Raw genomic sequence first — 24920 nt, forward strand, 5'->3', positions numbered from 1 at the left:
GGTTGATATTGATAGTGCTATAACTGGAACATCATTTTAACACATTTAGAATATAGAACGCCATGTACACATGTAAAATCATTCTTGGTTATTAGTTTAAAAAGATTGGAAATGAATCTCAGAACGAAAAAGTTGGTTGCCTAGAGACTGACCATGAGAGCTAATGACATAAAATCATCTCCCATTTGCCGTTCGGAAATCCTTAAATTGGTCAGTTTCAATTCAAACGTTCAACAAAATAAAACAATTCTACTATATAGTTCATATAAGGCTTGATTCACACTTTCAGAAAAGCATATAAAAGCAAGCTAGCTTTTATTTTTTACATCATCAGAAATCAGCAGCATTCTGACATTCTGCAAGTGACGTGTATACAAATATAAAATTGATCAATATACCGAATCCCAAAGCTTGAATTGAAATGATGTATAAACCAAATGTAGCGAGCACACTTGTAACAGCGTGCTGGTCAAATCCACCCCTGTGCATAACCCGGTTAAAAATAGTGTCAAAATGACCTAATCTTAAGCCCTAGTAGGAGAATGATACTGCTCATACCGATCAAAACTAATCGAGATTTTCCTTCCCGGGAAGAATATGGAAATTTATGGTCATGCCTCAGTTATTAATTACATTATGTAGGTTAGCCCAGTCAAAAATTTCTGGTTTATGCGACACTGTCCATGCTTGCCTGGTGAATTTGAGATGAAAATACTCACCTGAGAAAGGTGTGTTAGCGATAAAGTTCTACAACTAATAAAAACCAGAACATAACACTACACCTGTTTTATTGGAGTACCTTGGGAGCATCTGCCCAGGCTGGCGCACCGCAGTTTACATTAGCAAAACTTGCATCATATGTAAAATTTTGACAAACTCATCGGTTAGGTAATTCGGCCATTAATTGCAACAAGAAATCTGTATTAAACACCGCCACCAATTTCAAAGGTTATAACTGAAACATTAGTTTTTAGCTTTAACATTGTCAAAATGTATTTCAGTTTCACAAATGCTAAATTCAAAAAACTCTCAAAAAACTCTCACTCCAAGCACCACTTGTACAGAGCAACATAAAATTCAACAAAAATGAAAAAAACTAGGAAAGGTTCATATTAGAATTCCCTATTAACAACTTAACAACAATAGGACCAGCAATTTGTACTATTATGATATCAAATAGAAAGCTTTACGTAAGACAAAACTTGTACATATGACAATAATTGAACTGTTGGAAGATTTTTAGGCTGAAATCAAAGTATAAGCCTGAACTACTTTCAATTTAAACGTCTTTTCAACCCAGCTAAATAGTCAATGTCTTAGCAAGGAGTCTTAGGAATTCAGGAATTATCTGAATGTCTTTTAAATTACTTTCACAATATTTTAACTTTAACTACGTAACACCCCTGTGTCACAGAACCGCTGAGATCCCAACCCCACTGGAAAAGTTGGCAAAAATTTCATCCTCGGTCGGAAAACGCCCTGAACTTTCAGTCCCACTGGGTAATTGACTCGAAATTCAATGTTTAAAAATTCCCGTCCAAAACCATCCCACTGGATTTTTTAACCTTGGAACAATAGAATTGCTATCCTAATTGGGATTTCAAAAGGAATTTTTATACCCGCTGAGGAAAAAAGCTCTACCGGGGCTGTGAGACAGGGGTGTTACATAACCGAAGATCCGGAATTTGGACCTTCAAAACAGAATATCAAAACGGACTTGATTTTTTACCTACTGCTGGTTATCATCATCCTTTAGGACACTGTACTCTGTACCGTGTAATAACTCTATTAGTTATCATCCATTAATTAAGACACTATATAATTCAATAATACATACCTTCCCCAGGAAACCTTCATGAGATTTGGTGCTGTTTAGTGCCATAAATAGTGATTGATAAACAAGCTTTAATCTATGAAATAACTCCATGGAGTTGGAAGTATAATCAGAGGAATGTAAGGAGTATGTAAGGAGACAGTTTCTTGAAAACAATGGAAAAAAGGCTCGCTATGTCGATTTTTGACAGTTTTACAAGAATCGATTTAATATCATTGCGTTAAGAATTTCTTTTGCTATACACTGGTAAAAAGATTGCTCCTTATTCTTAAAAATTGAGCTAGTAACGGCGAAAAAGGAAAAACAAATTTTCATTTTTATCGTCAAATCATGTAGAAACCGTCCGATTTGAATGGCGAGTCGTCTTTTCTGGACTTGCATTTAATGACCTAATCAACATTTTCACAATAGAATTTTCAATAGAAGTGATCGTTGAACTTTGTGTAATCACTGTGGTATAATAATTAGGTAAAGATTCTGAACTGAAAGTATGCAATTGTAAGAGACTTTATAAAACCATCATAACTTAACATGTAAAATATGCAAAAAACACTTGCTTCGGTTTCAAGGAAAAAATATATTAAAAAAAACACTTTTTTTTACTTGATGGCTTTACCTCAAGTTTTAGCGGCTGAAAACAGCGACTTCTCAATGACCCGGTTAAGTTAGAATAGTAGAGTTCATTGATATGTATTTTTCGATTTTGACCTGGTTTCCCTCATTAATACGGTTATTGCAATTTTATCAGTAACATTTTTATAGAGTACATTCTTATAAAAAAAGTGTAAAATTAGTTGGATTAAAATTGGATTCTGTTTGTTTCCATAAACTTTTTCTGTTTATTCTCGCCTTCAAGAGCAGTTTTCTATGTAACCATCTGTACTGACTGACAGACGAAAGAAAGATATTTGCGATGATTTAGCAACTACTGTTACTGCAACTGCTGGTATAATTTGCTTATGATAAATTTTGTCATATAAGTATTAGGTGGGAATTAATACCTTTAATCCCTCTTTTAATCCATTTGGATGAATTCCAAAACAAATCCATGATGATGATGGAAAGTGAAGTCGAATAGAGAACGTTCTTATAAAAAAAGATTGTGAAATTAGTCGAAATTGGATTTTGTTTCCATGAACGTTTTCTGTTTATTCTCGCCTTCAAGAGCAGTTTGCTATGTAATCATCTGTGCTGACAGACAAAAGAAAGATATTTGCGATGATTTAGCAACTACTGTTACTGCAACTGCTGGTATAATTTGCTTATGATAAATTTTGTCATATAAGTATTAGGTGGGAAAAATCTATAGAAAAAAGGAAAACCTTTATTTAATCCCCCTTTTAATCCATTTGGATGAATTCTAAAACAAATCCATGATGATGATGGAAAGTGAAGTCGATTCACTGTAATTGTTAAAATTTCCGCAAATTTTGCTCCTTGTTAATCACATTGACCTGATGTGATTGCAAGTTCTAACACAGTGACTCACTCCTTTCAAAATTGCACTTAATATAGAGGAATTTCTCACGAATGATTTTGGTCAGCCCCCGACAATAATGACAACAGACAAAGTCAAGAGACTGTCAGCTATCGCGTGTTTCTATGTCAAAAAGTTTTTCGGTGTGACAGCATTGGTCGACAATGAAAGTGAAACTAAAACAAAAAAATCTGTCTTGTATACTCTTTCCACGTTTTTTATTTGAATAGTCTCTATAAGAATATAATTCATGATGAAATCAGCTAAAAAATTAAGAATGTGTTATTTGAGTTCGAATGGTCAATATTCTATAATCGTCCATATTTTAGTCATGTAAAAAAAGACTCAAAATCCTATCTTTTATCGAACTAACCACGAGCAGTTCCGTCCCACGAGAGATGCCATGGAACATAAGGGTTGCCCGAAAATAGTCTTAAGTGGAGCTTTAACCATTCCTCCCCGGTTATTGATAGTAACCTTGAATAGAATATCAAAGGTAAAGAGAAAATTCTAAAACTAGCACATACCTCTTATAAACAAGTAGAATGTAATATCGTCTTTTACTGAATTGTGAGCAATAAATAGTTTCAATAGATGTGTATATAATCGCATCACTTGGACTTGATAATCCATGAAGGACGTTTAAATTCAATCTATGCAATCATGAGGCTATTTGCATATCTTGCAAAACCAATGCAGAAAAACATTTGAACATTCCTATTAAAGGGACATAAAAGTACTTTCGAAATTTGTAAACAAATCGTATGCAGCGGGATACAAAATCAAAACAAATGTCACATGTCAAAATAAAAAATAACAAATATGGCTGATTTTTGATTGTTTCAATTGTTTTACAAGTTTGTTTCGGACACGTGATTTTAATTGTTCTCTTTAATGACACGTGCTTTACTACTTTTATGTCCCTTAAGGGGGACAAATAAAGCAAAAAATAACCAGGGAGTGATGTCAACCGAACCCTATCAAACCGATTTTCTTAATCGAACCATCAAACTCGATCGAACTTACTAGAACGATAGGTGTTCGATAATCGAACCGAATCGAACAGTAATCAAACTTTAGCGCGGTAATATCTTGATTAGTTCGAATAGTTCGATTGAAAATAAAGTTCGATGTTGTTCGATGTATGTTCAAGTTGATCGAGGAGTGTTCGAGTAGTATTTTGGTGCTTTTCCGGAATCATTCCGCTATTTTACTCGGGTATACTAGCAACAATTTTGAGAAAATTGCCCAGAAACAAGCAACATGCTGAATGGACCTACCTGAGATAGATAGTTGGGAGTCTGCTAGATCATGCACCTCACGCGCCCACGCGCCTCTTTTTTCACGCGCATATTTTTTTTACGCGCTTTGATTTTTCACCTTTCGCCTTATAATTTTCAATCTGGCTAATAGTAGAGGGAAATTTGTAAAATCGTTCGACTTTTTTAGTCAAAGCACTTGTTATATTACATTTCTGGAAAGCTAAGGAGTAGGAGAATCAAAATAACATGGGTGCCAATTTTTTTTTGGGCATACACTTTGGTGTACTTTTCTGACAAATATTGCGGTCACAGGCAAAAATCATAGGGTCAAAGTTTATTGAAAATCTTTGCTTGAAAAAAGAGAGACCTGTTGTATATTTTTGGAAAGCTCTAAAAAAATTAAGATTAGAGATATAAAACGAAAAGCCAGTGTGAAACAAGCTTCATCATGTTTTTCAAGCTTACGTTTCTCTATGCTACGCTGTTATCTTTTCTTTTTCGTTCGCACATTTTCGTTTTCATTCAGCATGTTTCCAACTATCGAGTCTGCTAAATCACGCGCCTGGCGTGCCTAGCGCTCACGTCCTAGTGCCCACGCACCTCTTTTTTTCACACGCCTATTTTTTTCACCCGCCCTAAGATTTTCTCGAGCCCATATTTTCCACGCGCCTTAATTTTTTCACGTGCCCATATTTTCCACGCGCCTTGAAAGCTCTCAAAAAATTAAGTTTAGACATATTATGCAAGTATAGGTGATTTCTGTACCTAACTCAAGATATCGATCCTTAAAATAGTGTTTTTCAGCCAGAAACAGCTATTTTTTTTTTCTTTCGTTTTTAAGTCTTTTTCGCGTTGGTGCAATGCAACATGCTCCATCCAACCAACCTGTAACGCTTTCTAATGTCGCCACATAGCAGATAAAAAAGTAACTTTTTGCATTTCCTTGAACAGCCTCTAGACAATTCAAAAAAGTGGAATAGTGCAAATGAAAAAATACCTTTTTAGTTTTCCCAAGAGTAATCTTTACTGAAAATATGAATCTCCCCTTAAACAAGTGATACTTTTATGGACCTACCTGGTTATGCATTTAACACATATATAATTGATATCTACGTGAGCCGTGAGCGTGGCCATTAAACAATCATTCAGAACACAAATAGTAACGATCTATTAAAATTAGTCGTTTGTTTCTTATAAAAAACGTTTAGAAACCAAAATTACATGCTCTTGAAATGTTCTTTCATATTCATTACTCAAGACTTTGTGAGCAAAAAAAACATCTCTCATAAAAAAATTGAGTAATTTGGCTAAGAACATTGATGTATGCTTATTAATAGTGATTCTTATAGATAAACATGCGTTTTTGAGCCAACAACATTTTTTTGAAAAAATCTGCTTAAGCCATCTTTTACCTATGATGGTACCCTACTTTCATGCAAAAAATCTGAAAAAGTTAATGATCCAATTTTTCACAAAGTCCAAAAAAACCGTTTTTTAGCCATTTGTTGGCCAAAATTTGCCCAAAATCTTTTTTTTTGAAAGTCGGGCTCCGTCACATTCGAGGGTTTATAGTTATGCATCTTTGCGCAAAAAATCATAAAGAATCAAAGAGCCAATCTCGAGAAAAGCTGATACCTAAGTAATTGATAATTTGCTTATAGATAAATATTGAATTTGGCCAGTTTTTCTATAAAAACACGCCAAGAAACCAAAATTTCATGTCTAAACACACACATTCTTCAAAAGTAAGCCCTCATGAGCAAAAAAAAACATCTATCTCATAAAAAAATTGAGTAATTTAACTAAGAACATTGATGTATGCTTCTGAATAGTGATTATTATAGATAAACATGCGTTTTTTGAGCCAACAATATTTTTTGAAAAATCTGCTTGAGCCATCTTTTACGATGGTACCCTACTTTTATGCAAAAAATCAGAAAAAACTAATGATTCAATTTTTCACAAAGTCCAAAAAACCCGTTTTTTAGCCGTTTTTTGGCCCCAATTTGCCCCCAAATTATTTTTTTCGAAAATCGGGCTCCGTCACATTCGAGGGCTTATAGTTACACATCTTTGTGCAAAAAATCTGAAAAAACTAATGAGCCAATCACGAGGAAAGCTAATAGCGAACGAACGAACGAACGAACGAACGAACGAACGAACGAACGAACGAACGAACGAACGAACGAACGAACGAACGAACGAACGAACGAACGAACGAACGAACGAACGAACGAACGAACGGGTCCAAAAATCTAGTTTTAGGTGGCGACACGACAGAAAAACGCAATTTTCTGACGTGGGACAAAATTTCTCTTATTTTTGCCCCTGGGACAATGGAGCAAAAATGATTTGAACCAAAGGTTAAATTAAAGGACCTCCGAGGTAGGTCCGAAGAGCGAGACGCTTATTGAATGAATGTCTAACTACGATCAAACCTATCTAACTATAATCGAATCACGATCAAACATTAACAGATCAATTGAACAGTCATCGAACTTTACCGAAATTTCTTGGTTCAATTACTGTTCGATTTGGTTCGGCAATCGAACACCTATCGTTCGATTAAGTTCGATTAGTTCGGTAATGGAACAGTTCGATTGACATCCCCTGGAAATAATACCTCGTTGGAAAGATAATTTTGTTGTTTTGATGTCATCTTTGTAGACTTTTCAAAAATCTGAAAATGAAAAATGAAGAAAAGTGATATTTTTTACTCGGTCAACAAATTTCATCATACCTTAAGGAAAGAAATTTTGGCGACCTGCCAAATTAAGTTCCCACCAAATTTAATTTTTCCCGCCATCTACCAAATTAAATTCCCACCAATTTTAAGTGTGCTATTTTGGGCACAGATCCTTTATCCGTCAAATCAAATGACCGCCAAATTTCTTTTTCAAGCCATCCGCCAAATCAAATTCCTTTTAAAAAACCTTCTCGGCCACCCATTAAATTAAATTCCCACCAAAATTTCTTCCCATCTCTGAAACTCTAGATCCCGCTGATTTCAAATATGTATTCTGGTTTTCATATCTCTGTTCATATCTCTTTTCAGTCAAGAGTTACAGCCCGTTGCTATAGTCCATTTAAACCATTTTGGGCAATTTATTGCCTGTTCTTTATTACCTTTTGAACTTTTTTGGAAGGATTTTTAATAACAGCATAATGTAAGTCCATCGATACTTACAACTCGCCTAACCGGACCTTTTCCACAAAACACCAAAATACGACATCTGACAAAGCCCAATATCCACGTCTAAGGAATGGTCCTTTCAGCATCATAAATCTGAATAAAAATAATAAACTATTATAACTTGAAAACCAGTACATAATATAGCATATTCGATTCGAGTATCAGATTCATCTGGATTCATATTTATTTATTTAATATCAGATTTATCCTTGACATCTTAAATTGTAGATTACAGATTGTACAAGGATTAAATTTCGATTTTGTTTAATTTGGTAATTTCTACTAAATATGACATGAAAACTATCCTTCCAGAGTATACAGTATTCTTGTAAATTTACATACATGATGCTCAAATTGTTTAACTTTCTCACATAATAAAATCCATGCATTGGAGCATCCTCATTAAAAAAAAATCCTATCTAAACTGATCTAAACAGAACAAAATTCCCAAGTGGTCGAGGCAACGCTCTAATTAAGTGTTCCTGGAAGCTTCACTCGACGTTTTTTCGTGGCTTTTTTACATGAATCTGCTAATAGAAAATTTTTGTATTAGCGAGTTTATGTATTTGCACTTTTGAGGACGGCGAAGTGACTTAAGCGATTTGGAACAGCTCGCAGTTTTGACCCGCAAAACCGAGGATGGTAAAAGTACTTGTTTACCGTCGTCCTTAGTTGATCAGGATTTAGACAAATCAGAAGCTAACCGTCTTCATTACAGAAAAACACTCATACGACACATACATAAACTATCGCGGAATAAATAGATTGGTTTTCACTTGAGTTGCTGTTGACATTTACATTCATTAGATAAATAGTCTTCGAATACTTTAAGACTTCTGAGAAAGGAATTCTTCACACAAAAAGGTAACCATGAATAAACTCGTCTCTCGAACTATTGAAGCATCGGTGGCCTCGTTTTACAAAAAAGATTACAGTTGCCGAGATACATTCAAACGAATTGATACTTACTAGTAAAAGAAACCCTATCGGCTCTAAACTCGTATACTTCGTATTCTTATAATTTTAGGGCACGCGCTTATAAAGAGCTAGTGAAACTTGACTGCAAGTTTTCGCTGTTCTTATTATTATTGTAGTTTTTAGGCCGATCTAAGGGCCACGCCATGGTATGGAACATGAAGACCATGAAAACCCACGTTACACTGATGGGAGAAAATTTTGAGATTGATACAAAATTGTATGTGTATTTGTCTAATCTAGAGGATAACCTTTCAAGCTAAAGATGTATAGGGGATACCTAATTTCAAAGTGGCTGAATTTTTTGAAGGGTTTAACCTTGATAAAAGCTCATCCCACAAATTTCTAGAGTGAAACGATAGTTGTAACTGTGAAATGTTATAATTTATCGTTGAATTTGCTGAGTTCCCCTTTAAATGTATCATTCTGCTAATAAAAATATCTTTAAACTTGGACACTTGGACCTCGGGTAAGCTAGACTTTTGGATGACAAAATCTTCTGTGTATCAGGTTGTTGGTAATGGTTTTTCAGAGTACGAAAATACAGAAAAATACAGTTGACTCTCACTTATTCGAACCACAGATCTGTAAAGCCCGAAGGGCTAGATTTGCGGCTTTTATCAAAAAGTGAAGCCTAGGTTTGGAAGGATTTCCTACCAAAGTCACGTGACTATAATATGCAATTTCACCGGTTTGAGAGATGTGAAATAGCGTTTGCCGCCTACTTTTTTTGATCTCGCGCTCCGAAAACAATTACAATGCTAGATCCTATCCATCGGCACGAAATTTAAAAAGCCAAATTTTTGCTTCGCTTTTTTTTGCTGGAGAAAGCTTAAAGTTGCCTTCGGGCTTTACAGATATCTGTGATTCGAACCTCTATTATTCGAATCTTTCTATCATTCGAACTTATTCCCGGCCACCGTCAAAAAGAAACCCTCTAAATATACTTTCTATAGTTCGAAGCATCTCTCTGTAATTCGAACAAATAAGTTTCCCAGTTGGAGTTCGAACTATCGAGAGTCAATATTATTGAACAGAAGTATGAGGATTCATGCTTATTGCTAAGCTTCCAAAGGGACCCCTTCCCGTTTTGTTTTGGTACCCCTTTCCTCTTGAAAAAAAAATCAAGCTCCCTTTTCCGTGGGTTTTTGTTTCTCGGAAGGTTTTGAGCGATACGAGCTTTAGAATTTAGATATATTCACGAAAAGAGTCGCGTGAAAATAATTTTATTTCCTCAATTTAACAAAATATTTTTTATACACACAAACTCTGTGTTTTGATAGATAACATCTTTTGAAAGGAATTTTTCAATAACATTATTGAAAAATTAAAACTTCACATTGACAATTTTGACCAATATAAGATAATTTTTCAAAAAGACATCCCCTTTTTCGAACTAAGTTAAAACTACACTATGCTATAGTCTGAGGCAAATCACCAGCTAAGAAATACGTCCAAAGCCAAAGATAATTCCGAACGGGTTTTTTTTGCCGAAAATATTTTACAGCTCACTTACAGCTCTCTTACAGAAATCAACCACCGATTTTTCTGATCCACCATACGGCTGTAAACTCCGTGATATATAATATTTTGCCTTTAATATCCCTTTAACAGACGATAGCATCGTCTAAAGTAAAAGAAATAAAGGAAAATTAAGAAGGCTTGGAGCTTGAGGGAGGGCAATAATGGGAAGAAATGATGACAGAAATCATACAAACGGTGCAATTCAGATTAAATTCCAGGTTATTCAAACCCCCGTTTTATTCAAGATTTAAATCGGGAGCATCAAATCAAGAAGATGAAAGCTTTTCCTGAATCTTTTTCCCACGGGAAAAACTTTGTTTGATAAATTTTTTCCAAATTCAAAAAATCAAATAGGGGTGACTTTCCCTCCCGATGGGGAAGTACCGCTGGAGCTTGAAAAGTGGACATTGTCAGATAAGAATGTTAGGTACATTTGGGAAACTATAAGGACGAAAAATCTAAATAAATTCCCATTTTCACCCTCAAAACCTGAAAAGTGGCAAAAAATTACTAAAAGTAAACGAGCAAATGAACACTTTTTCTAATTTCCACCCTGAAAATTTTCCAAAATAACCAAAAGTCGACCCTGTCAAACATACATCTTGAAAATTAGTAAATTTGGGACCCTGTCAAATATCTTTAGAGCCTTAAAAAGGGACCCTGACCAGCGGTTCGTCTCCTCACCCAATTTTACCTTAGTGCCCCCCCCTGGACTTTCTTCCTATAAAATAACCATTGCTTCGCTTGACAATTTTTAAGCAGCGCTTCATTATTAACAAAATCATACACAATTGAAAAGATAATCCAGAGAACAACTTTTCGAGAAAAATAATTTACAGCTTGGATAACTAAGCTACTTGCATACCTTAACTCAAGTAAGCACCCTTTTAATGTCAAAAGTAACATCGAAGTCATTAAATTAAGCTCCTGCTGACCTATGTCAATTTTAATTTGGTCATAATAAGTTATAATGATACAATCAATGCAAATAGCAAATTATAAAGCATTTTACAAATTTCAAAATTAAAATGCCGAGTGTTACACTTGGTAGTTACTTTCAGCTGTCAAAAACATATCACTTGCAAAAAAATCCTACACTTTCAGTTCCTCAATTATCCAGCTCGTCGCCTTTTACAGAATTGGTAAAACCATCTGATTAAAGAGATGCTTAAATATTTTTTTAGGGTGTCTAGTGTGGTATGTGCGAGCAGGACCTCAAACCCTTGCCTTTAGAAAGCCTAAATTAAAGATGATTTTCGGATTTCCTATCTTAAATAGACTCTTTTGTGTTTTCTTCCCCTTAGAGGGAGTTGATAAGGTGAAAAAAACGACCCTTTAATACAAAAGCCAAAGAAAACAAAAACATCCCCATATGCATCCAATGATTTAGTCTATCATAATTCCCGAAAAATGTATAACTCACGTCTCAATGATTTGGATGTGCGGCAAACAACAGCAGTAACAAAGTTTGTGATCAAAAAAGCTTTAAAGTGGCCTAGGGCAGTAGCATATTCATTGTCAAAGCGCAGAAACTTCCCACCATGGCATCCTGAAAGAAAGCGGATGAGCAGAGCAGAGACGCTGTAGAAGAATTGCAATTAAATGTAATACACGGATTGCAAAATTATATCAATGCAGTCAAAACATGTGATTACTCGAAAAAGTTCACGTGGTTTTATTCCCATGTTACTTCCTTTACAACTTACAGCTGATAACTTTATTAGTGTCAATAAATTTGAACCAGTCAGAAATAAATGTCATATAACAAGCACATGAAAATTTCGAGTAAAAGCGTGATTTGTCTTCAGACTTTAATTTTGCAACCTGTGTATTGACCAATATTGGTATGTAATGTGCGCAAATTCTCAAATCTCAAGAAGTCAGAAGGTTTTCGAGCCGAATGTACGGGTGATTTAGAACGTCTCACATTAAACTTTACCTGTTTCTGACCAAGGAACTTCTTGTTCTGACATAACAAAGTTGTCCAGTCAACTTCCACGAGGATTAATTCAAATTTTCTAGCAGAAATCCATCAACCCATTTTCAAATTGTTTTGATTCAGTCATTGATCGCATTCAAATACAAACATCAAATAAGATTTTCATAATGGCCACATAATGTCAGTTGTTGACTTCATAATCTCAAGACCCGAAAATTGAATTGGTGTACACGTTTTTTTTATATAAGAACAAACTATATAAAAACATAAGGCTTCGATGGCCAAAATGCTAAGATCAAGTTAAGAACATTTTGAGGCCTCGCGGACTCTAGAACACCCAATTTGTTAGAAGAATGGACAAAAAATACTCCAAAAGGCGAACATTTTTAGACTTTAGAAAGCTTCAAAAAATTTGGATGTTCTTATAAAAAGCACAGGCCCTTAAAATGTGGGAAACACTTATAATGAGTGGGAAAACGTCCGGTTTGTTACGGTTTGTTCAAGTTCTTTTAATTATGAAATAATGGCCCTTGCTTAATTGATAATAAAATCCGAGTGATAGCCCTTAAACCTTTTTTCGGACAAGATTTTGAAGGTTTTGAAATTCATAGTTACAGTTAGAAGTCAAAAATTCAACTTGGCATATTGGCAGAAAATACTTTTAGAAAGATAGGCATTATGTCTAGAGATATCTATTTCGAGAGAGCCGTGGCTTTACGTCCAGCCTATAAAACAATACTTGTACTCTCATTATGACGTAATGAAATATTATTCCCCATTAAGCACTGTGGAGAGGGGTAGAGGTGTCCCATAATAGCTGAAAAACACATAAACCATCCTCCATCGCCGCGCTGAAATTCACCGTTAGCCGATTTTAAAGATATTATCAATCAAGATAAAAATCTTATGTGTGATATAAATAGAATATGATTTACAAATGTTGAAATGATTACATTCTATCGTTTAATTGTTTAATATACTTTCTATCTTAAGAGATGTTGATGTTTCCAGTTAATAGTTGTTGTCTATCACTGTCTAGCTTTTGAATTATTGGCGAGTTTATGTATCTGTGTTTTTCTGCTATGGGACGGTAAGGTTCTGATTTGTCTAAATCCTGACTGACTGAGGACGAAGGTAAGTCAGCACTTTTACCGTCCTCGATTTCGTGGCTCAGAACTGAGGTTTTTCCAAATCGCTTCAGTCACTCCGCCGTCCTCAAAAGTACAAATACATAAACTCACTGTAAGGGTCGGAAAAACTAGAGATGCACTGTAAGGGTAGAAATTTCAGAAAATTCTTGAAAAATCTAGATATTTTGACCAAAAATGCTAGAATTTTGACCATTTTTTGCACGAAAGGGATAAAAAATTTGGGAGAAAATGCACTCTAAGGGTATGATTTTCACTGACTTTTGCTCCACTGTAAGGGTGCAATTTTAAAAGCCAATTTTTGGCCCGCACATACCGTCAGTCCACAAACCCAGTGCCCCCCGGGGTTTGTTATCTTATCTTATCGACCGTAGTCAGGCCAGGCGCGTACCACTTTATCAACTAATTACCCCCCTAAACTCGATCCAATCCTATTTTTGACACCTTTTTCTATTGTTTATAGGTGCGAAAAACAGACTGGGACTGTTTTAGGGTGATAAACGGACAAAAAATGCCCGCACGGCAGTTGGCGGCTACGTTCGAAAAGGTGTATTGTCTTTGTTAATTAATGAGCCTGCTATTGTTGTTATTTTATACCTAGGGATTATGGCTCATTAATGATTTATAATTTTGGTATTAAGTTGCTTGAGATGTTATACCAGAGTCAGGGTTGTTCTTATAGAATGGTTCTAGCTTTTGGAAAATTCAAGACCTTGGAATACTCATATTCGATTGCAATTTTTGGGTTTAATGATGAGATTTTGAGATTTTTGTGATTTCTAAAATTTTGAGCGACTTTTTCAGGAAAATTTGTTTAAAGGTTTTATTTTTACATAAGTGTTCCCGTTTCATATCAGACACATATTTCATATCAGGACAGTGTCTCCCTATTGTTATATTATGCTGATATAAACAAAAGATGTTTTTTTCCCTCTTTCTGTTCATCTTGCTCCGCATCCGTGTCAATCCAATGTGAAAAAGCTTGTAAATTAAAATTGATGAGTAAGCAAACGACTCTTATTTAAAAACAAAACCTATAAAGCATTTTTGGGATTTTTGAATACTGAATCAGATCTTAAAATTCAGGTGATTGGGAATATTATAATATCTGTTAAAAAACAAGAGAATATTTTCAGGTGCCAAACAAACGGAGGGGAGGGTCGGAATAAATGGGGAAGTTTGAAAAATCTTCAAACTACCAGGGGTATGAAATTAAATTATAAACTAAAATAAGGAACTACTCTTTTGACAGATGTAATAAACGGGGGAGGGGGGTGTCCTAATAAGGCCCGGGGAAACAAAAAATTAACTAACAGGGGGGCGTTTATTAGGCACCTGAGAGTATGAATCAGAAAAGGTTGAAATTGAGAACTCATGGAAAATCCTGACCTGTTTTTTTTTTGCGATTTATAAATCATACAAGAAAATATTTCTAAAATAACTCAATTGCTTATCAATAAAAATAATTGAGTGATTTTGCTAAATGATTTAACAGATAGGCGGACCTGAAAACATCCTACATATCCATATCGGAAATAGTTTATTTGCAAAAGTGTTAGGAATCAAGAATCGGAGATTTCTGTTGACGATTATTTGAATACCAGACACGGTTTTTATTATATCTTATTTTGGTTGGTTTTCCAATAAAATTATAGAAAAGTCAATCAAATTATCAATAGTTTCCTGGACATTTTGTGGACCTTAGATCCTCCCTTTTGTGATTGAAAAATATGGACACTTCCTTTATTTTATACAACGCATATTTTATTCTTATTTTTGACCAATCTTTTTTCGTAAAAGAAAATAGTTTTGGCTTGAATGTTCCCCTTGGTACCTCCCTTTGCGTTTTAGCTTTTAGTTTGTAAGATAATGTTTGCTTTAAAGAATTATGACAATTTCAAGTTAACATTATTCATGAAGTTTGGAACAAAATTTTGGTCGTACAGAAGAGGTTGGAAAACTAAAGGGAACTTAAATTTGTTCTAGTTAAGGAAATTTATGAGTTATGGAGTAAGGCATTGTTAGCTGAATCAAGGATTTACTATACACTGGATATACAAGTAACAGATTTTTGCCGATTTCTCGTGAACTAGCTATGTCCACAGTAATGATATTATTGTTCACTCTCCTTCCCTCATTAAATGATTTTTCGAAGCATTTTTATTGCATTTCTTATCGAAAATCACTCATCCAATTCCCAAAAGAGACTTAAAACTTTCCTGTGAGAGTCAGATTCTTCCACTTAATTGCTAATTATAAGTCGTTATGACGTTTCAAGTTGTGAGAAAGATGCAAAAGACGTGTTGTGTATAAGAAGACCTTGCCACCACGTGCCTCCAAAGGATTTTCATACCACAGTGGAGCCAAGACACTCAAGTCTTATGTATGTTAATTTCAGCTCTTCTGGGGAGAGTCTTGGAAAGATATTTCCAATTGAAAATTTCGTGTCACTATAAACATTTTGTCTGAATTTCTTGTCTAATGATGTTTTTCTCACATTAGATTTCACAAATGTATCAAGCTTGGATTGCTAGCCTTACTTTCAAACTTTTTTTTCTGCAAATGTACAAAAAGAAAGAGCTAAAGAAATTTTTAAAAATAAGACTGATATGTATTTTCCAAAAATCAAAATGTTAAAAACATAACTAAAAGTTTCATGCACTTACGTACAATCATCAGATGTGACTAAAAACAGTGTTGAAAAGAAATTTATGTACAAGAAAAAAATTCTGATTCATTAAAAAGTGATTAAAACATGTGATGGGTAATTATTAAAAGATCGTTAAAAGATAAAAAAAAACAAAGGTAGTAAAACTGTAAAATTCTCAAGGGTCTGGTGGGACCTCTTTGAAGTTTTTTAATAAATACTTTGCCGCATGACGACACGTAGAAATTAATTCAGATCGTTTATTTAATAGTTTTTCCTTTGACGAAATACAGGGTGTCCCTAATAAAAGTATCGAGTTTGAACATGTGATTGAGTAAAAAAGTTTGTGTGTGTTATCGCTAAAATATAAGAACGTTCTCCATCACATAGACTCATTACAAAAGGTAGTTACAACGTATAAATTAATCAATAAAAAGAGGGAGGGCTTAAAATACAATTTTGTGAATACACACTTAAAACTTTCTACTCAATCGCATGTTCAAACTCGATACTTTTATTAGGGACACCCTGTAATGTGGTACTTTTCCGTAAGGCATAGGTCACATAATTTGCTTCCATTTTTGTACGGTTGGGCGTGTTCGATAACTTTCCACTTCAGAATTGGTTCGATGTTCTTATTCTGTAGAGACCATACATATTTTGAGAGCTCCGTGGAATTTGACTTGTCTTCGTGACGAAAAGTGTGTTTGTGTTGGTACCATCTTGTTTTAAACGTGTTTTCCGTCAAACCGATATACTGAACCCCTTCGTCATTTTCTGATTTTTTGACCGTACATTGGTAAATCAATTTGCTCTTTTGACAGTTACCGTCAAGTGGGCATGATGCTTTTTTGCGGCAATTACACATTTTTTCTTGAAGAGGTTGTGGTTTTAATGAAAGCACTTTCTTGTTGTGGCCGGTTATGATTCTTGCGACGTTAGGTAGACAACTATAACTCACTTTCACATTATTGCGATTGAACAATTTATGTAGTCGATGGTGTTTTGGAAAGTTTTTGTCGAGTATTTTGAGGAATCGCTTTGCTATGTCCGTTCGAACGTTAAGGCTGTAGGGAGGGTTGAACCATATGATATTTCTCCGTCTTTGTCGTTTAGGTCGTTCGGCTTTTTTGTTGAATTTGATTTTCGACTTGTAACCACTGTTGCTCAAAGCATCATTGTAGAAGGGTGCAGCACGTTTGAAGATTTTTTCGTTCGACGATATGGTGCTGATACGATCTGCAATCATTTCAGGTATCCGTTTTATAATGTTCGGTGGGTGGTTTGAGTTGACGTGAACATATACTGGTTGACTGTTTGGCTTTGAGTAAGGTTCGTATGTGCCGTTATTGAGGTTTAGGGTGAGATCTAGGAAGTTGACGATTTTAAGTTTTGTTGTGATTGTTATTTTAAGATCAAATTCTTTCTGAAACATTTCAATCATTTCTTTCCGGATGCGGTCTGCTTGCGGGCCACTGATGCTTTCAAAAACGCCTAAACCATCATCTCGGTAAACTCCACAATTTTTACGACCGAACTTTTGACCAAGGCGGTGGAGTATAAAAATTCCTACTAATTCACAAAGTTCTGCCCCATCGTAGCTTCCCATCGTAACGTCGAAGTCGGGGTCTCCGTTCTTTTTAACCCATCGTTCGTCGTTCGCGAATAATAAGGATTTCCGAGAGTGCATGATGATCGACTGGTGTTCCTCAGGTATTTCGACATAACGTGATGCGTGTTCGAGGGATGCAAGTAGTAGCCTTTTCGTTATAGATGGGTAGAATTCCACTATGTCAAATTGTATGAAGTGACATTTCCTTTTGTTCTCAATTTCCTTGAACCAATCGATGATCAACTTATAAGATCGACCAAGACGATACTTACACATCAATCAATCATGAAGCCAAGGAACTTTCGGAAAACCTCGGAATTTCCGAAAAAGCTGAACGTCTTGCAGAATCCAATGCATTCATAACAATCAAAGTCTAAATAATCCCCACCCGCTGGCAAACTCACACAGACCAAAACAATTATTTTATTACAAACGTCAGAAAGCCCTTGTGTAGACTCAAAATCTAAAAACTTCAAACTGGTCTATGTGCCTGTATATACTTATACATCTCTTTGAACTTCTTGGGTACACGCTTTTTTATATAAGAATGATGTTTTTTTTCATTTCATGATGGATATTCTTAATTTTTTGGGGAAAATCATCCTAAAACATTCTTACGGTATTATTCATAGGGTAGGATCCAATCCAGCCTATATTTTGCATGTAATACATACCTCGGGCAAAGATTTGACATTTTGAGATTAACCTTTTAGCATAGCTTGGTAATTTACAGGTAGAATGCTTTAAAAATTCGCATTCTTAGGTTCAGTTGCCAAATTCCATGATGGTGTTATTCTTAGCATATTCTTAATTATATTTTGCCGATTTCATCATGAATATTCTTAAAGTATATTCTTATAAAGAAAAGCGCGTAAAACAGATTTCGTTACTGTCAAATTTTGTAGGTTGTACGTGGTACAGTTATACATTCAAAGCATATTATTTTTAACCCGCACAAGCTGCTTTTTTTTAGAAGTTATTTACAATCGCATTAATGAAGCTTTGCATATTTTTTACATGACGTTCACAATTTACAATTTGTGCAAAAAAGAAAAAAAAGTTGTAAAAGCTCATGTTATCTAGAAAATCTAGAAGACTTAATGTCAAGAATAGTTATTGATATTTTGATGGGTTTTGGGAGGTGAATGCATTTTTTGGAGGAAATTTAAAATGTTTCAGTGTTTGATTTATTAGTAAGGGAACCTAGCGATACTTGAATTTCATTGGGTACCGGGGAAGGGTGTGGGCGATTTAAGCTCAAATTGGTCAAACGTTGCCAAATTACTGTCCAATTTTGAATTTTCAAATTTAAGTCGAACGGGTGGTCTCTTCAAAGTCGATCGATCGACCGGTTTACCTCAATATCAATATACATGAGTGATACATTTTGCTAAGTTTCAAGGTTTTATTGAACTAGACGGTAGCTAAAGTTCATCAAAATGAAATAAAATAAAGATTGCAGCTTTTCACTGTGAATATTCCTTGAAATATCACGGTAATTTTTTTTGTTATTTTTCCTATGTATTCATGATAGTCATGAAGTAACGTTTTCTACGGAAAGACCACGGCTCTTGCCAGTAGTGGTAAATTTATACAACTTTTGTCTAATTTAAATTTGCCACCACTGGCCGAAACCGGGGTATTTCCGTAGAAAACATTACGTCATGAATATCATGAATTAAGGAGATGAAGAGCGACGTACAGTTCCAAATATATAAAAAGGTACACTCCTACGCATATCCTCAAACATGAAAAAATCTTTGAGAAAAAAATATCGTTTTGACGTTTAGAAATAGAACGTGTTTAGTTTTACAAATTCGATTAGAAGATTTTTGAGGTTAAATCATGCTTTAATCAGACAGACAGCTTTGATAAAAATTGAAACAAAAAATTTCAAACCTTTATTTTCAACAAAAAACTTTGGTGTTGATAAACTAATTTAGAAAATTCGTACGTGAGATAATACAGGGAGGATTTTTGTTCAGGAGAATTAAAATTCGAGAAATAGATGGAACGCAAAATCTAGTTAGTAGGCAACCACTTTACTTTTTCCGTGTTTTTCTATGACAATGACAAATTAGCTTAAGTATTTTTTTATTTCAGTTAATCCATAATACCCAGGCACTTTTCATAGCTTCTCGAAATCCACTTTTAAATATGATACCTTTAATATACCGACGAATATCATAAAATTTTCTAATAATTATATGCTTTTGACAGGACTGTAACGCCCTAAAACGAACTTCACTCATGCAATGACAAATTAGCTCTAAGAATTGATACAGTGGTCGAGGATCAGAGTACATGGATGGATTTGAAGTAAAAAAGAAGGTGCTACCTAACTGTGCGTCTGTCAGTCTGCGTTTCTTTCTGACTGTTTGCTAATTCGAAAAAAGTTTTAGTTTAAGCTTTAGCCTAAGATTCGTGAACGGCGGGTTTCGCTATTTGCGAGTCGGTAGAGTAAGACGTCTATGAAACTCGACCAGGGAAAATTTTTCTTTCGACTACTGCTATTATATCGGCTGTAAATTCTGCGCATAATGATTTCCCGTACAGGGCCGGCGAAAAGGGGGGGGGGGGGGGGGGGCCATGGCCCCCCTACTTTTTTGCTAAGAAAAAAAAAACCAACCAACCATGGTGGCGCCTCCTTAGACACTTACTATTTGGCCCCTCCACTTTCAAAATTGATTCGCCGGCCCTGATAATATCCTTTTAACGGGTAATAACAACGTCTAGTAAAACTCTTAATTTGATCAAAACTAAATGATTTCTGATTTTCTTATCTTTTTTTTATTCTGAGTATATTAATTGTATCACGCAGTTTTAAATGTTTTAGCATTGAAATTAATTGTTTTAAACAGGGGTTTTTCATGGCATAATATTTGGCGAAAAGATCCACTTGAGGAAAGTGTTATTTCGTTTGTAGATTTTTATTATTTTGTTGGATTATGTGTAGATTGTTCTCCTAAAGTTACAGCAGAGTTTATTTCTTGCGAAAAAAATGCCGCTTTGGTAGCTAAAGCCATTTTTGAAGACTGTTGCAAGTTATCTTTAATCATTACCAGAGTTCTGGGTAAAACTTTCTGGAAGAATTGACCAGTGGGATCGACTTTTTGAAAGAGTTCTTCACATTGGTAGTAGACCATACCATAAATTTCGTGATAAATCTCATGTTTCTGTCCTATTATAATATGAAATGGAAAACAGATATTTTCTTAGTCATTTTCCTATCGGAAGTAGGAGAAAAGGACGACCATCAGGTTCTTTCGATCTATCATTTCCAGTTTTTAAGCTTTTTAAACCTTTCCTTTTTTCTTTTCTTTCTTGTAAATCACGTATCGTGAAAATGTACCATATTGCAAAAAGGATTGGAAATTATTTGAGTCGCACATTTTTGATTTGACTTTCCTTTCTTTTTTATGCACATGACGTAGATTTTAGTCTTTTTGGTTTTTGGACTCGTCGTACCGAGAATATGTAAATAGTAAGGATGGTGGATATTTTGATTACTAACCATCTTTGATCGCATTTTTTAGAAAATTAGTATCCTAATGGTAACACTACTCAAATTGGGTCAATTTTTAATTTAGTGAAATTTTTCGTTAAGAAATCTTTTCACCCACGTTGAGCGGTGCTACCATTAGGGTATACAATTTTCAATGAATTCCAATCAAACATTTTGCTTGGTCGGGATCGAGAAACTGTTTCCATGGTTTATGAATATCAGTAACAACTCCGCGCAAGACACGTGTTGATTAATCGAAGTTTTATCGTTCGATACGTTCGAATACTTTGATTGTAGAACTGATCAATCAATCTGGCCTGGTTTTTCAAAAAAATATTCCTTTTCTTTAATTTTTCTTGGTCACATGCTTTCAACCAATATTTTGTCTTTGGGGATAATCTCAAGTCTTAATTTTTCTTCACGACGTTTTCACCTCAAAATATAGAGATAAGAAAAAAAGGGCTGATTTTCGAAATCATTTGCAGATTAATGTTCCCAATGTTATCTTTTTACGTATTTCGATTTTTTGTCAAACAATTTCAAAAGGGGGATTTATTGACGAGGAGGTGCAATATTTTGATAACTAAAAGTATTCCATCTTTGCAGGTAAAGTCTCGTAAACAGTGCTTACCCAGCTGGTACACAACGTTGTTTCAACGTTTAAATAACATTCACAACGTCCAAAACACGTTAAATGAACGTTGAAACAACGTTATGTGTCAGCTGGTTAATAAATCTAGTTCACCGTTGAAAATCTCAAAATATTTTTGCTTATGAGGCACAGTTATTTTCCAAAGCCGAGATATCCAAGTTACAAGTTATTGACTTTCAGTACGAAAACAATAAAATTAAAACGTAAGAACTGTCTATGAATCCATTTTTAGAAATTTCGAATGTGAATCTTGCCTTTGGAAAATACAAAATACTTAAAGGACATTTTACTCAGGACCACAGAAGGTATCCTCAGCTAAGGCAAAATCTCGAACCATCTGATTATCCTTTAAGAAAAATAAACTTGCGAAGAGCAGACTTTTCTAGATCAAAACGGATGAGCAAAATTCAGACCCTAAAGGTTTAGTGGTAACCGTTTTTTTTTTCTTTTCACTGAAATGTAGCCTATACTAGGCTTTATTTTTCTACGCAGTAACGTCTATTCCAATTTGCGACTTTTCCGAATGTTTCGGGCCAAGGTTTTCGGTATCTAAACATTCGATCTTTTTCAAATCAAATTTGCGTCAGAATATTTGAAATTTTTCGAAAATCATCAAAGTCGGACGGCATGAAAAATCACGGTTCTTGTTGAAGTACTCCCTAACTGGAATGAGGCTTGGAAAACAAAAGGTCTACTGAATATCGCTGTGTTTAAAGATACCATTATTATCTATTATCATGCTATAATATAGAGAACGATTAAGCAGAATGATGAGTAACTCCAGGATAGAGGGTCGGAGATCATATAAAATGACATTTTGGTTGAAAAATTAAGGTTTTTGGCATTTTACTTATTTTGTCTTTCCGCCCAACCGTTCTGCTAGTTGCAATATTATGAAAGCTTTGTATGAATCATTTCTTTTAACATAAAGTTCTATTAAATTGAATAAAAAAGATAATGATAGATTTATCAAAAGGTCTTACCAAATCTCCATATTTCGTCATCGATGGTTCCTTAAAAGGGTTTCAAGATAAAATGGGCGAAATAACTGAAATTTTTAGATCTCCCAAACAGATCAAAATATGATACTAAAATTCGTCATAATAGGATCATATGATAAAATTACAAGATAACATTTTTTGAAATAGAAAAATCTATAGAAAAAAATATCAAAATTTTGAACCCGAAAGATAAGTACTGCATAAAACAGATGATTGAAAATTATTGAAATTTTAAACCGATTTACCAATTTAAAACTTCCAGGCCGTTGTGTCTTTTGAAAAAAGGTCTAAAATCATCACAATTGTATAGCCAAAACAGAAACTCTTTAGCGGCGATTTTCATTGATTTCTTACTGTTCTTAACTCTTTAACTACCTATGACGAGTATACTAGACATGGGCTATGTAGTATTTAGAAGCTTGTTCATAGCTTGTTGGATAGCTTAGAGTCTCCTCTTTCTTTAAGGCGCCGTCCGATTTAGGAAAGGCGGGTTGGGCGGTGGCTAAGAGGGGGTAGGTAAGGGAAATTAAAGCAGCCCGCTGCGCGGGCCTGCCTGAATGATAGAAAGGTGACCAGCGGTAAAATTCAAATTAATTCGCTGGAAGACAGAATCAAGTAAAATAGGGCCAAATTTGGAGTTCTTGAATCACTCGTTGACCAAAAATGGTCAAAAAACGGTCAAAATCTGAAAGAAAAAGATTTTTGTCAAATTTTAGCATTTTTTTGACTTTTTGGCTTAAAATCTCGCTGAAAAGACTCACTTTTGATTGCATTTGGGCTTGACCATGAAGCCCATTCCAGTTCCTACGAGTTAGACCAAAAATGACAATTTCTAACTCAAACTGGCCACTACAGGAGGGTTTCGCCCTCTTACATAGCCCATGTCTGATATATAAGGATACAGAAAGACAGGCAAATTGAAAGCTATTTTACCTGACAATGCCGTTAATTTTGGATTGCTAAAATCAATCAACCCATTACATATAAATTATCTATTCTGGACATATTCTCTTTCTACTTGTCGAGGCTATGCAGTTGCATTACCCCAATTGATAGAACATCAATACATTAGATAGACACTTTGACCTAGAGAAAATAATCGAAACCTCTGAGATTAGACCCCATGTACATGCTGTGCAACACAGTTATTTGTATAATTAAACATTCATTATGTAATAAGTAGCAAAGGCTTGTCTCTCCGTTTGAAAAGGGTATTCTAGTAATTGGAAACTTCTCCATTGACTTAAAAGACTTCATGCGTTTTTTTTTATAGTAAAGAACCTTAGGAATCTAATATGTCTAAGGGTCGAAGAAGGGACTGAAATTAGAAATTTTGAAATAATTTATCTTTCACTGTTGCATAGGTTTTAATATTTGTCCGCTATGTTTTCTTTTCTTTTTCATTTTCACAAGAAATTCTTCCTTTGAAAAAATTGAAACAAACCATTTATTAATTCTCTGTCTCCCTCTTTAGTTTTTTAGATTGAAAATGGTAAAAGCCGTTTTTATCGTTTTATCGTTACTTTTGATAGATCTTTTAGGTCATTTTAAAAGCTCTTTCGGACCTCTCTGGGAAGTGAAGTTTCAAATTTTGAAGAAAGCAAGTGTTTCAGCCTGGGAAATATCAGAGTAATATCAAAAGTAATTCAAATTTTTATGATAAAAGTAATATTTTGATCCAATGGATTTTAATCGATGAATTAAGCGATCTTTTTTCGCTTTTTGATCGATTTAAATTCATCTGAAGAACAAAGTAAACATTTGTTCATCTCGAAAAAATGACGACTGAGTACGACGTTTCTTAGTAACATTTGATTATTATTATTGGAGTTTTAGTTGAATACTTGGATTGTCTCCTAGAAGATCATGTCGCCTCTACCTCAAATAAGCAATACTTTATAATTTGCTTGAAAACAAAAGGAATAAATTCGAAATTTTAAATTCTTCCTTTTCCTTTGTAAAAATCAACAAATGCGTAGACAGGGCTAGAGGCTGCACGCATCCCCTCTTATTATGTGATGCTAGTCGTATATAAAATTCCCGTCCCGTCCCGCCTGTATCAATTTTCTTTAAAAGGTTTAGGAATCCAATGATTGTATTAACGTCTCTAGCCATTCAAATTTTTAATTCAAATAGTTGAATTTGAAGATC

At 34.6% G+C, this 24920-nt stretch overlaps 1 long non-coding RNA gene across 1 annotated transcript in view; it reads right to left on the bottom strand.

Annotated features, from left to right (window-relative positions):
- Positions 1–7766: 7766 nt before the first annotated feature.
- The window catches only part of LOC136802793 (uncharacterized), a 34310-nt gene continuing 17156 nt past the window's right edge, over positions 7767–24920 (bottom strand). Inside the window, exon 6 of the long non-coding RNA XR_010846057.1 lies at positions 7767–7859. This is a non-coding gene — a long non-coding RNA (uncharacterized lncRNA). The remainder of the gene's footprint in view (positions 7860–24920) is intronic.

Source organism: Clytia hemisphaerica, unplaced genomic scaffold, assembly GCF_902728285.1.
Source record: "Clytia hemisphaerica strain Z4C2 unplaced genomic scaffold, Clytia hemisphaerica genome assembly, whole genome shotgun sequence".
Lineage (NCBI taxonomy): Eukaryota > Metazoa > Cnidaria > Hydrozoa > Leptothecata > Clytiidae > Clytia > Clytia hemisphaerica.